Source organism: Bos grunniens, chromosome 23 (assembly GCF_055505025.1).
Source record: "Bos grunniens cultivar Pamir isolate PY7600 chromosome 23, Bosgru_T2T1.0, whole genome shotgun sequence".
In the NCBI taxonomy this organism is placed as follows: Eukaryota; Metazoa; Chordata; class Mammalia; order Artiodactyla; family Bovidae; genus Bos; species Bos grunniens.
Window position 1 is genome coordinate 35483376 of NC_141187.1, and position 13422 is coordinate 35496797.

Below are 13422 nucleotides of genomic sequence, written 5' to 3' on the forward strand. Positions count from 1 at the left end.
ACAAAGAGAAGCTGAATCCTGCAGGTGTTTCCTAGCACATCCAGTCCCAACAGCAAAGGTCAAAAGAGGCCACAGCGTTTTACACATGACCTGAGTTAGGGCTTGAGGTCTTAAAGGAGGAGATCACGTGGGAGCTGCAGGAGCTACAGAAGTGGATGTGCCCCATGACAAATGATCAATTGCTCTGTACTTGACCTGCAGCAGCAGCACTCACTCCAACTCAGCCGGAGAACCTAGTGCTGTCCCCCTGGCTCTGCATTCCAATCTCATCCACCTTGCCTTAGTGAGCAACCTTAACCCACAGCTATCAGAGAGCGGAACTGTAGCAAATTCTATTCCAGTCTAGTTCAGCTGAAACAGTATGAAACCAACACAAGCACTGATGATGTTTTGAGAATCAATTTCCACCTTGCCTTAAACTCCATATTGGAAAATTCACCATATTGACTGTAGCTTGCTCCAACTCATATTCTTTCTTCTTATTATTTCTTTTTATTTTTCATGACTTCTAATTCAGATACCTTTCTCCATGTTTTCCCACTTCTTAAAAAACAGCTTAAATGTCCCCTTTTCTGGGAAGTTTTCTTCACTCCTAGACGTAAGGCTGTTATTGTTGTTTTTATGAAACTACCAAGCACTTTGATTGTGACTAATGTTTCTCTTACTGTTTGTCCCAGTAGAACAGAAATTCTTTTTTTGGCAGGGACTGCAGCCTTCTCATCAGCATGTTTTCATTGTGCAGAATACATACATACATAAAAGTTAAATGCATTTGGCATATATTAAAGTTAAAATGAGTTTATTATATATGGTGGAATGTACATGAAGTTTCTATATTACCATAAAATTTTCAAGAATCACTGGATCATACTTAGAAGAAGACAGTTCATTATCCTAGCTTGATGAAGTATCTTCTGAGACACCAAATAACTAGAATGAATTAATCAAAAAACTCAATTATAGAGGTATTTTGAGATATGGAATAAAATGTAAATTAAACCAGCAATGTGGACTGTCCAAGAAGCTGTTGCTATAAGTTCACGTGCTTTCTATGAACTCTTAGGAAGCCAGAGAGCTGCAGTGATATACACCTTTTGGACACAAGCTATATTTTGTTTCATTTTAGTGGTTCAAAAAATTCAATTTAAAGTGCAGTTTTGATGTAACAGGTCTTTAAGAGGTAATTATGCTTTTTAAAATAAAGATGAAAAAGAGTTTTGACATGTCTTCCCTTAAAACTCTTACTCTACAAAGAGAACTGGTGTTTGTATAGGATTATCAGTAATGTGTCAAAGATTTAAAATTTTCAAAGTATTTAATTAATTTTAGGACAAAGAACTAAAATTATTTAGAAATATTTTCAACAATAATTAATATTATTTTTATCTTTTTCACCCTTCTATTAGAAATAGAACTAAATGGGATAAATAATCTTACTGAACACTGATTGATGGAAAATATTTGTGTTGATTAGTGTGCAAAGGGCATCTGAAAATGTATAGTTCAGAGTTCTAACAGTGAGAGGTTTTTTTGGCTGGCTTATCTTTTTGTTTTCTCATATGCTCTAGCTTCATGGAAGCTCAGAGTCAGATTGGATACTCTATTTCAATAAATATTAATAACTTGGGTCTGGTTCCTAGAGTAACCATCTCCCTTATTTTCCATACAAACTCATATTTTCCTTTCGGGTATTTTTGAATGCATCTATGCATCACCGACTCGATGGACATGGGTTTGGGTGGACTCCGGGAGTTGGTGATGGACAGGGAGGCCTGGTGCGCTGCAGTACATGGGGTTCCAAAGAGTTGGACACGACTGAGCGACTGAACTGAACTGATATGTGTGTATTAGTCCAAAGCCTATATTTTCATTTTTTAGGTAAAATATGGTCTAATAGTAAATTCATATGGTAAAGTATTGGCAATTTCATATAGTAAATATATTGTAGGTCACCTTGATTCCTACCTCCTGTATATGGAGATAGGCACAAAACAGGGGTTTAAAAAATATGTGGTGACCATGTTGATTTTACTAGGCACAAAATAGTGTGTGGCACACTGGGATAGAGAAGGCTGTGATCATTTCATGGAAACAAGGCAAGTAGTCAACAACAATAAGGTTTTGTGTTTATGGTAATAGAAAAAACAATGCTATTGAAATATTCAATTTAAAGAGTTCTTTGATACTATTTACTATGACATAAAAAGTGGAAGTGAAAGTTGATTCATTCTTAAATTTTATTAAACTTAATAAATAAAAATATTTTTTCTTTTTAGTTTTAATTACCTTTTGATGGTACTTACCACTGTTGTTACCAAAATGCATTTTTCTTATCAAGGAGAAAATAACTGCACAATTTAAATGGTCGAGCTTCTAGGAAATAAGCAGTGATTGCTTATTGGTGTAATACAAGCATAAAAAATATCAATACCCTGCCTCATTTGTATTTTTCTAAATATGGAAAGGCTAACTTTATTTCTAGCACTAGAAAGAAAATACATGTTCAGAAAGATGAAGATAGGCTAAACAAGGTTAAATTGCCTACAAATTTAGCAAAATATTGTTTCTTGGGGTGGGTAACATAAATAAGGATTTAGTTAAGACATATCCATAAAATATGAATAAGAATTTAGTTAAAAAGACATATCCATAAAACAGGATACTATGGCCAACATATAATCTTTGCCTCATGAATGACAGTATAAGAAAGGGTATAGGAAAATATAGTCCACAGGAGTCTGTGGAGTCTAGGAAGAATATAGGAAGACGAAACATCATCATAAGGATGCATGTTTGCATAAATTAATGAACTAGTTGCATATAATCTGAATAAAAATGACACTCATTTTCTAGAGACAGAAAAGTTAATTTTAAAATTTACTTGAGAAAGCAAACATGCAAGAATATTTGGGAAAACCTTTAAAAAGAAGAGATCCATCTAGACCTACCAGAAATTAAAACATATAATAAAGCCTCTATGGTTATATCAGTTTGGTATTAGCGTTGGAATAGTCAGAGAAACTATCGGATCAGGAGAGAAAATCTAAAATTGGACCCATTTCCGTATGAAATTTAGTATTTTGATTTCTAGGTTATAGTCTACAATGAAAGGAATAAAAAGGACCAGTGCTCTTTCAAGAAAAGGCTTATTCCAGGGCTAGGGCAGAAATGGTACAATACAGGCAGGAATATTTAGTGTGCCGGAAAATTCTCTATACTATTCTATTTACTTTGGTACATATTTAAATTTTCAGTAATGAAACATTCTTAAAAATAATGTTATTTTAATGAAGAATTCTTCAGAGAAATGATTAAATGTTCCAACGGTTTATTTGGTTTAGCTTTATAATTATAACAAATTAAAAAGTATAACCAATTCATATTATATTTAAATACAGTGTTTCACATTAAGAGCTTCCCTTTGAGGGGGAAAAATCTTTCTGAGAGAAAGAGAGAGAATAGTTGCTTAGTTATACTCCCAAAATCAAATCTTTTTGATATCTTTATATACAGTAGTTGGTTAAGTTGTAGATTCTTAAGAATTTTATTCAGGTATGAAAGAATATATGTACTTTAAGCAATTATGGAACTTGATAATATACTTAATTTATTGTATAGTTTTTATAACTTGTAAGGATATTTTAAATGGAAATGGTTATGATTTCAGTGTAGGACTATATTGGTAGAATAGAGTCTAAAAACAGACTAAACTGTTAAAAATGAGACTATTATTTATAGACTAAAATGCCAATAATACAGTATTAGTAGAATATGTATTGTAAGTTGATTTTTCAGTGTCATGAATGGGTTTGAGCTGCATTATCTATTGGGGCATACTAGTGAAAATATATGTTAGGGTATTCAGTGGACATCTATAATAATAGAAAGATCCATTTATTTCTTAGTCTAACCCAATTCATATGCTGTAATGGTTCACAAATTTTGCAGTTTAATTACTGTAAGTGTAGGAAAAAATCTAACATGTCAAGAAAAACAGATATTGGTATCTTATATTTATAGATAATGATTCAGTGTAATCACTTTGAGTGATTCAGAAAAAAAGAGATATTTAATATATAGTAAAAATTTGCTTATTCATGGAACTCCTTAAACAATATATATACATATAAAGCAAATTGAACAGAAACTAAAAAAAAAAAAAAAGACATCCACCAAATCATAAAAGGAAAAAAAATCTATAATATTTTTTACTTTAAAAGGAAAATTTACTAGTTGGAGCTTGTCTTTGGCGGTGACTTTAATTTAAAAAGGCACCTTTCAAACATTGCGGGTCACATATGATAGGGCTGTTAAGATCCCTTGCAGTGAAAACCTTCAGTAATAAAGAAGAGGAAATGATGCGTTTTGCATCTGAAGTTTTGCATGTTCATTTTGCCCTTTAGGTCTGCCACTGCTGTTACCACTAGTTTGCAGGTTGGAGAATAAACAGTCATCCCAGGCTAAACAGAAGAATGGCAGGTGAATGTGCTTGATATGCAGAAAATCCCTGAAGTAAATTTTACCTTTGCACATTCCCATAAGTGACTGGTTGCCTCCCCATAATGGTATAATTCTGTTATTTTCTGTGCCCCAAGTCTGATCTGAATTTCAGTCCGCTGGTAATGAGACACCAAGGAAATCCCTAAGCAAACAGTCCATGCTCAGAAATTCCTCTAAACATGCTTTGTCAGTTGAAAAACCTGCTCTTTTAAACCGTGGTTCCATTTTGAATGACATTTCTAAGGTACTATCCCAAAAGTGGGTGAAATTTTATTTAAAAAGCTGCACATGGTAACGTCTAAGTTTCATGTTAGCTCCAAAAGTATTTTTTATTTACAAATCCAACTAACTCAAGATATCAGAACGTCTAGTAGTTTTCTCTTTTGTGTAATTGGAAAATATACGTCACTTCTTCATAGTCATATGTGGGAAATAAAAGATTCTAAATTTATGTCTGCTTTTTTAAGATGCAAATTTATACTTCAGATGATAAGGATTCTTCCCAAAGAGTCTCAGTCTTAGCTCTAAAGAATACCTGGAGGGATGGAGTAGTAAATTGAGTTTGTGGTAGCACAGGAGTAAAATGAAACAATGGTGAATAAAGGAAAATTAATAAGAAGTAAATTAAGAGAGAGACAGGTAAAAGTGTTGGGGAAAGTAAGGAGGAAAAGGGATGCAGTTCTCAAACACAATATAAATAGTGCACCTTGAGGGATGTGGATAAATATGTGAATCACACAGAATGGATTATTTCCTGGCTGTGAGTCCTCAAGGCCCATCCTGCAAATATAACCTGATAAGTCTGAGCATGCTAGGTGTTATCACAGGCGATCGGTACCTCAGGATCTTATGTCCTGGTGACCTGGGGCAGCCTGTGTTCATGCATGCTGTCCCAACATAATTATTAATGGCGCACCCTGCCACTCTAAATGTGTCTACATAAGGCATTATGTAATTAGGTTCTGCATACTTTATTGCTTTTTACATTGTTCAGTGTGTTCATTTGTGTGTATAAAGAGGAGTCAGTCAAATGTTCTTAATGTAGTCCTGAAAATACTGTTTTATCTTATTACTTGATCCTACTGCGTTTCTTGCGTTTCTGTGACTCCTATGTAGGAATAGCTTAGGTAGAAATAAGGCTTGAACTTGTAAATCCACAATTACTTTGTCTCTGCTTGGCTCTTTTGGCATCTACCCTAACTCTGGAACTGACTGTGCCTCACTGTATTTTAATAAGTAAGCAATCATCAGTGCATTTTGATCTACTCTCTGAATTTGCCCCGCTATAGACACACTCATCCTTCCTCTTCACAAATGTCTTAAGTTAATTTCATAAAAATTTATTGAACACATTATGCTGTAGGTACAGTGCTGAAGTCTTGATAGCATAGTTCTTTTTAAAGAAAACACACAAAAAAATTCAAGTTATATATACAACAGATGGTGGCAAACCTGGAAAGTAATAATACAGGTCCTCCTTTCCTATTGAATTGCTGGAGGAGGTAATCAAGAGGATACCAGATCTTTTTCATATTATTTTCCTTTATATGTTATTATACTGAGTATAGTTCCCTGTGCTATATAGTATGTCTTTGTTTTTTATCCATTTTATATATAGTAGTCTGTTATCTGTTAATCCTAAACTCCTAAATTAACTGTCACCCACTCTGTCCTTTCCCCTTTGGTAACTATGTTTTTTTTTTTTTTTTTTTCCAATGTCTGTGAGTCTGTTTCTGTGAAGTAGTTCATTTGTATAATTTTTTTAAGATACCACATATAAGTGATATCATATGATATTTGTCTTTGTCTGACTTATTGTACTTAGTATGATAGTCTCTAGCTCCATTCATTTTGCTGCAAATGACATGATTTCATTCTTTTTTATGACTGAGTAATAGTCCATTCCACATCTTTATTCATTTCATCTGTTTATGGGCTTTTAGTTAGCTTCTGTTTTGACTACTATAAATAGTGCTTCTATGAACACTGGGGTATGTGTATCTTTTCAAATTAGAGTTTTCTCTGGATATACGCCCATGAGTGGGATAGTTCAATCATATAGTAACTCTATTTTTAGATTTTTAAGGCATACATGGCTTCTTTACTGAAGCAAAAGAACAGACTTCCTGATAGCTGGGAGCCAATTACTAAATCATTGGATTTTTTTTTTAATGTTAGTAAAAGATCACAAAATGCATATTATTTTTTCACTTATAAAGCTAGAACTACACTTTCACCTTTTTTACCTTAGAGTTACATAAATACTACAATCCTCTGTTTTAATCTCACTCTGAGCATTGATCACCTCTCCATAGAACAAGACTTCCTATCAGACACTCCATCAATATCAGGTTGATAGGAATCAAAATTAGGAAGTAGCCACTATCCTGGATATTTTGGAATGAAAGAAGCATGTGTCTGAGTCAGAGAAATAAATCCCACTGAAATTCAAAGGGTTGGAGTTGGGTGTGGACAGAGCCGTGCCTCACTCTCACAGTGAGACTGGGCTTGAACAGTCCCTGAAGGCTCTGAAGTGCTTCAGATTCCCAAGGCCCCTGCTCTTGCTGCTTTGCCTTGTGTCAGTCAACAATCACCCATGGCTTCATGGATAGTTCCCTGGGATGAGTTGACTGAAGATGAGAAAGTTGGGTCTGATTTACACGTGATTTTGCATGATATACTGAATCTATCACGAAGTCAGTATTGAAGCAAGTTAGCCATTTATTAGGGAGGTCTTAAAAGATAGTAGAGAAGGTAATTTTTTCCAATGGTCCAGGGTTCTGGCATTTCACATGGTTTCTCACTTTACTTGGAAGGAGGGTTATCCAGCTGTCCAGACCCATGTTAATTCATAGGCAATAGTTAACCATATGCTGAATAGTTTAAAAAAATTAGGAAGGAGCATGGTTTCAAGAAGAAGTATATGACGGCTACTGCTGCTAAGTTGCTTCAGTCATGTCCAACCCTGTGCGACCCCATAGACGGCAGCTCACCAGGCTCCCCCGTCCCTGGGATTCTCCAGGCAAGAACACTGGAGTGGGTTGCCATTTCCTTCTCCAATGCATGAAAGTGAAAAATGAAAGTAAAGTCGCTCAGTCGTGTCCAACTCTTAGCGACCCCATGGACTGCAGCCTACTAGGCTCCTCCATCAGTGGGGTTTTCCAGGCAAGAGTACTGGAGTGGGGGGCCATTGCCCTCTCCAAAGTGTATGCCTAGGTCTCCTCAAATGGGCACAGACTCTGAAGGTATTTGTTCCCTTGTATTTGCTTATAAAGTTAGGAACATCAACAGAAGATGTTTGAGCATCCTGGACAAGGCAACTCATTCTGTGAATGTCAGCATCTTTCCTCATTCACCCCTATCTTTGTACAATGAGCTTGTGGAAAAAAGTGGCCAAGAAAGCAGGGATAGAGACTGTATAAACTCAGCAACATAAAGCAAATAGTCAACTATGCTATTCTGGCTGCAGGCACTGGTGAGTTTCCAAACAGCCAACAGCAAAGATCAGCCCTGAGCCCCCAATATGGCACACAGAGTATGAGCCAGCCATCTTTTGGCAGGTTGTTTATGTCAGATGATTTCTATCATGGAAGGAGCAGCATTTATTCTCAGTAGAATAGATTCTTACCGTTGATATGGATTTATTTGCCTTTCCTGTTCATGTTCAAATCCTGCCTCCAAGGAAGCTGTCTGTGGACTTACAGAATACCTCACTTGATGTCATGATATCCCACAAAGATTGATTCTGACCAGCGACAAGACTAAAGTGCAGCAGTGGGTTTCTGTTGATGGAAGTCATCAATTTTTCCATGTCTTCCATCACCTGGATCAGCTGAATAGTTGGAATTATGAAATAGCTTTTTAAAGACTAGCTTACAGTGCCAGCTGTTTTGGGAATGTCCTCAAGGCTGAAGAGCATGTTCTGAATTGGGAACCTATTTGTGGTGCTGTTTCTACCATAGCCAGAACCCTTGGTCTGGGAATCAACTGGAATGTGAGTGATTCCTTCTCACTCTTACTGATAATCAACAACTAAAAAAGTTTTTGCCCCCTGTTCCCACAATTTTGGGCTGTACTGATTTAAAACTCTTAGTTTTCAAGGAAGAAATGCCTTCACCAGAGGGCATATATACTGTTTCTATTAGACTGGAAGCTGAGTGTACCACCTGGCTATTTTGGGCTCTCCACACCACTAAATTATGAGGAACGAGGCTGGGACGATTGATCTTACTAAGGAGGGATTCAGTTGCTGCTACACAACATAAGGAGGGATATGTTTGCAATAAAGGGATGTTTTTGAAACATCTCTTATGCTTTGTGATAAAAGTTCATTGCAAACTACAATCCAAGGCAGGCAGTACAGTAAATGGCCAGATATGTTAGCAATGAAGGTTTATTTAGGTCATCCCACCCAGCGAACAGAGCATGTCCAGCTCCTGTTTCCTGAGGCTGAAGAGAATAAGGAATGGGTTTTGGAAGAAGAACATCATAAATACCAATATAACTGTCAGTTGTAGAAAAGATGACTAATTGAATCAAGGTATGTTAGCAATTAACATATATTTCAGTATTTAATTTACAAGATAGCAAAACTAGCATGTGACTCAGCTAGGAAAGTACTATCCAAATTGGATAAATTTGACTTTGTGCTTTTGGGTAGAAGGTAAATGTGTTTTGGTTGTAGTAGGAATGACACTATGTGAGTTGGATTTTGTGTTCTCTTTATCTGTTTTAGTTGCTAGGTCATGTCTGACTCTTGCAACTCCATGGACTGTAGCCTGCTAGGCTTCTCTGTCCATGGAATTCTCCAGACAAGAATAGTGGAGTGGGTTGCCATTTCCTTCTCCAGGGGATCTTCCCAACCCAGAAATCAAACCCAGGTCTTTGGCATTGCAGGCAGATTCTTTACTGACTGAGCTACGAGGGACGATGCTATGATTAAAAGAGGTGTGCTCTGTCATGCTGGCAGGGAATGGACTCTGCTCAGTTGTGGTATATATCAGTGTGGTTAAGCTGTGAACTACATTTTCTAGAATCTTTTGCATGGTTCTACTTTAGAAGTAAAAAGTAAAAAAAATAGTCAAGGGATGTTACGCCAGATCTGGAAGGAGTTATCACTAAAGCAAGGTTATTTCATTGAGATACAGTGGTGAGCAGGTGGGTGAAGTGAAGTCGCTCAGTCGTGTCCGACTCTTTGCAACCCCGTGGACCGTAGCCCGCCAGGCTCCTCTGTCCATGGGATTCTCCAGGCAAGAATACTGGAATGGGTTGCTATTTCCTTCTCCAGGGGATCTTCCCAGTGCAGGGATTGAACCCGGGTCTCCTGCATTGCAGGCAGACGCTTTATCCTCTGAGCCACCAGAGAAGCCCCGAGCAGGTAGGTGGTAGCCTGCAAATCCCAGCTTGCCTTCAGTCTCCTCTGCCTCATCTCTGGATCTTCTGATCTGTTGTGTAACAGCCACAGTAGGCCCACCCTCAGATGGCGGCTGCTGATCCACACAGATGGAGCTACTCAGGGGCAAAAGCTTTACATAGTCCACTCCCTGAATTCACCTTTATGATTCCATTGTGACTAGATATATGTCTTTCCCCTGATTTCCCTGCAGGAACCATCTTACCTCAGGGCGCACACGTGTGTACCAGATCCCCCGACTCCGAAGTGTTTCAAGTGAACAGAGTTATCTTAGAGTGTTCCTAGAGCCGACTCCTACAGCCTTGGCCCCAAGTAATTCTTTTTAACATTGCTTCTGCCTTCCAGACCCAGGCCTGATAGCCACTTAGCCAAGAAGCTTGAAACTGTCACTGAATTCAAGTTTCTGATTTAAATGGGTATGTTGAGGGTGGCTAAATACATCCGAAAATCCTCATCCCTCTCATTTCACAGTCCAGCCTTCTCTTTAGCTCCCTGCCAGCTGGTCAAGTCTGAGACTCACGCCCAGACCTAGTTCACCTCAGTGATAAGGGTTGAAATAATTTAACAATGCTATCTCTTTCTGTAGGAAGCCCTCTGAAGACTGGCTACTCTAGATTTGAGATAAATGCTTTGCAAAGACTCAAAATAAAATGATCATGATATTTAAATATTAAACCTATCAAATTATTTCTTCTAGAATAAGACAAGGCCCAATTCTTTCCTTTTTGAAAGCTTTCATAAATAATTTATACTTTATTTAAGCATATTTATTTAACATGAGTATTGCGGTTTTAGGTACCAGACTTTTCTCAGAACTGATCAAGCTGTAGGTACAACTGTCGCTGTTTAGTCACTAAGTCTTGTCTCACTCTGCAGCCCCATGGACTGTAGCCTGTCAGGCACCCTTGTCCATGGATTTCCCAGGCAAAGATACTAGAGTGAATTGCCATTCCCTTTTCCAGGGGATTTTTCTGACCCAGCAATCAAAACCACATCTCCTGCGCATTATTTATTGTTGGCCACCAGGGAAACCTCATAGGTACAATTAGAGCAAAATTAATAACAAAAATCACCCGTCTTTAAGCCCCTCTAGATTGATTGCTGGAATCTTAAACTAACTCTTCCTAAAAAGAAACAAACAAACAAAAAAACAAGCAAACAAACAAAACTCCTTGTGGCCAGCCCCTTTGTACCAGGTTTCTGATATTTTCATCCTGTTGCTACTTCCGTTTCTCATGGGGCTTCTCCAAGCTTTGTGTTAATTGACCTTTCAGAGTCTTGGCTGCTGCTCCCATCCATTGCTGAGGTAAGATTTCACTCTTCTCTTCATCGCTGCTGTTATCACAGATGGCCTGATCCAGCCCCCAGTGATGGCACCATTAAAATAATAGAGGTACCCTCTCCCAACATTATTACAGTGTTTTATCAGGCCCCAAACAGAGATGACTTTCACTTTATTTCTTTTAAGATCTCCAAGTAGCCGATGCACTCTATCATTTGACTCATTTTCATTTTATTGCATAGAATACTTCTTAGAATCTTGGTACAAAATCTGCCAGGGGCTAGTTTGAAACAGTTTCCTTCTTGATAATCTCTTCTCTGTCTCCCTTTCTTCCCTCTCTGTCTCCCTTTCTTCCCACCAATATCCAGTTAGTATCCCTGAATAGAATCAGTACATCCTAACAGTTTTCTCAGAATGAATATTTTCTCCATTCAGTTTGTTAGAAGTGCAAAGACATCCTTAATTTACTCTCTATTCTCAGCACCTGCTTTCCAAAAAGTCTACCTTTTCAGTACCCTCAGACATGTTCTTTAACTCTTTAGAGATTTATCCTCATTTTCCCTAGCAGTCCCTGACTTATATGAGATGCCAAAGTGCTAATAATAGGCCCAGATTAAGACTTCCTCCTGGTGTTCTAAATATATATGTTCATCAAACATACTAATGTTCTGACAATACCATTGGGCTTAGAGCAGCCAAGAACTGTGTTTTCAGATAATTTACAATGTACTAGATGACATGCAAAAATAAAAAAAGACTGTACTTGGGTGTCTATATGAAGTGTTCAATTAGACAATAAAGTCACTTTATAATTTTATACATTGAAAATATCAATCTTTTGACTTCATTTTTCCTAGCTGACAGGAAAGAAAATACCAAAACAGTTATTTTGCTTGTGTAAGCAAAATATTCCTATTACATACGAATACCTATTACATATACCACTATAAAATAAATGGTACCCAGTGACATGTTGGAAAAATAACTTTATTTCCTCTGCTTTATTATTACAATTTGGAATACTGGCATTCAAGAATTCCTCCAAGGCCTGAAAAAACTTGTACCCAGCTTTAAAAATAGGTCTTTCTTCTTCTTTTTGAAGTCTACAAAAAAATCGCCCTTCTCTCAAGACTCATTGAAATAATTTATCAGTTACTATTAAAATTCTTCTCCAGTCATTGGGTTTGGAAAGCTCAGAATCATAAGAACTAAAATCTCCCAGTTCCCCTCTCATTCTATAAATGTTAGAGAACTGTGGGTACAACCCGATAAAAAGTGGCATTATCTCAAAAGTTTCAGTGAATAATGGATCTTAAATGAAGAGTCCAGACAGAGGCTCAGGGGATTGGATGAGTCAGCCTGCGATGGGAAGCTGCCCTGGCACAGTGGGGGGGTGGGAGCTCTAAGGTTTGTGTCTCCTTTATATGGTCCAGGTGTTCTCTTAGTTGAAGAAGGACCTTTTTGTCCATAATTCTTTCAGGGCTTTCTTTCCCCCTCCAGTAGAATCATGGGTCAGACTCTCCAAGTTGAGAAAGAAAACGGCTTTTCTATGGGATCATAGAATTTTCTGCACAATAGGAATACACTAGCTGAGGAGGTCAATCCAAAACTGGAAAAAAAAAAAAAACACACACACACACAACTAAATGAAGGAGCTCAGAAATATAAACTAGAAGTTGTGGTGCTTTGTCACCTGCTGCTGCTCTTCCACTTAATAATAGAGTAATTGCTAATTCATGATGATAAGCCAAAAGGAGGATGATTATGCATGTGCCTGTACAATGGTAAGAAGTGGCACTTTGTTTCCCGTGGCTGCCACCCAACAAAGGCGGCAGTGAGAAGCAGGCTCTGGTTACCCCGGTAGCCGCAGTGCTGAAGCCGGCCATCTTGGCATCGCTCCGACGGGGTTGCCTTTGTACTCACACGCTGCCAGCGCCCTCCCCGTTGAAAGGATGAATATGTGGGCCTCCACACAACATCGTCGCTTAAATTAGTTGGATACATGGGGCCTCTTGCAGCACCTGCTCCCATTCTCAAATTCCAGCTCTGTTGGGAATTATTATCTAGCTCCCTTCTTCTCTCACCCTCTCCCTTTGTAATTATGTTTAATCCCACAGACACCTGCCTTGGCTTTGGGGGACTACTGATAAAAAGAGATGAAAAGACCTTTTTTCCATTTGTATCCAAATCTAGCAAATAAACACAACAGGCCCTGGCTAATTAAACA

General features: G+C 37.7%; 1 long non-coding RNA gene across 1 annotated transcript in view; it reads left to right on the forward strand.

Annotated features, from left to right (window-relative positions):
* LOC147347610 (uncharacterized) overlaps positions 1-13422 on the forward strand; it is a 462458-nt gene that overhangs the window by 418546 nt on the left and 30490 nt on the right. The window lies entirely within an intron of this gene.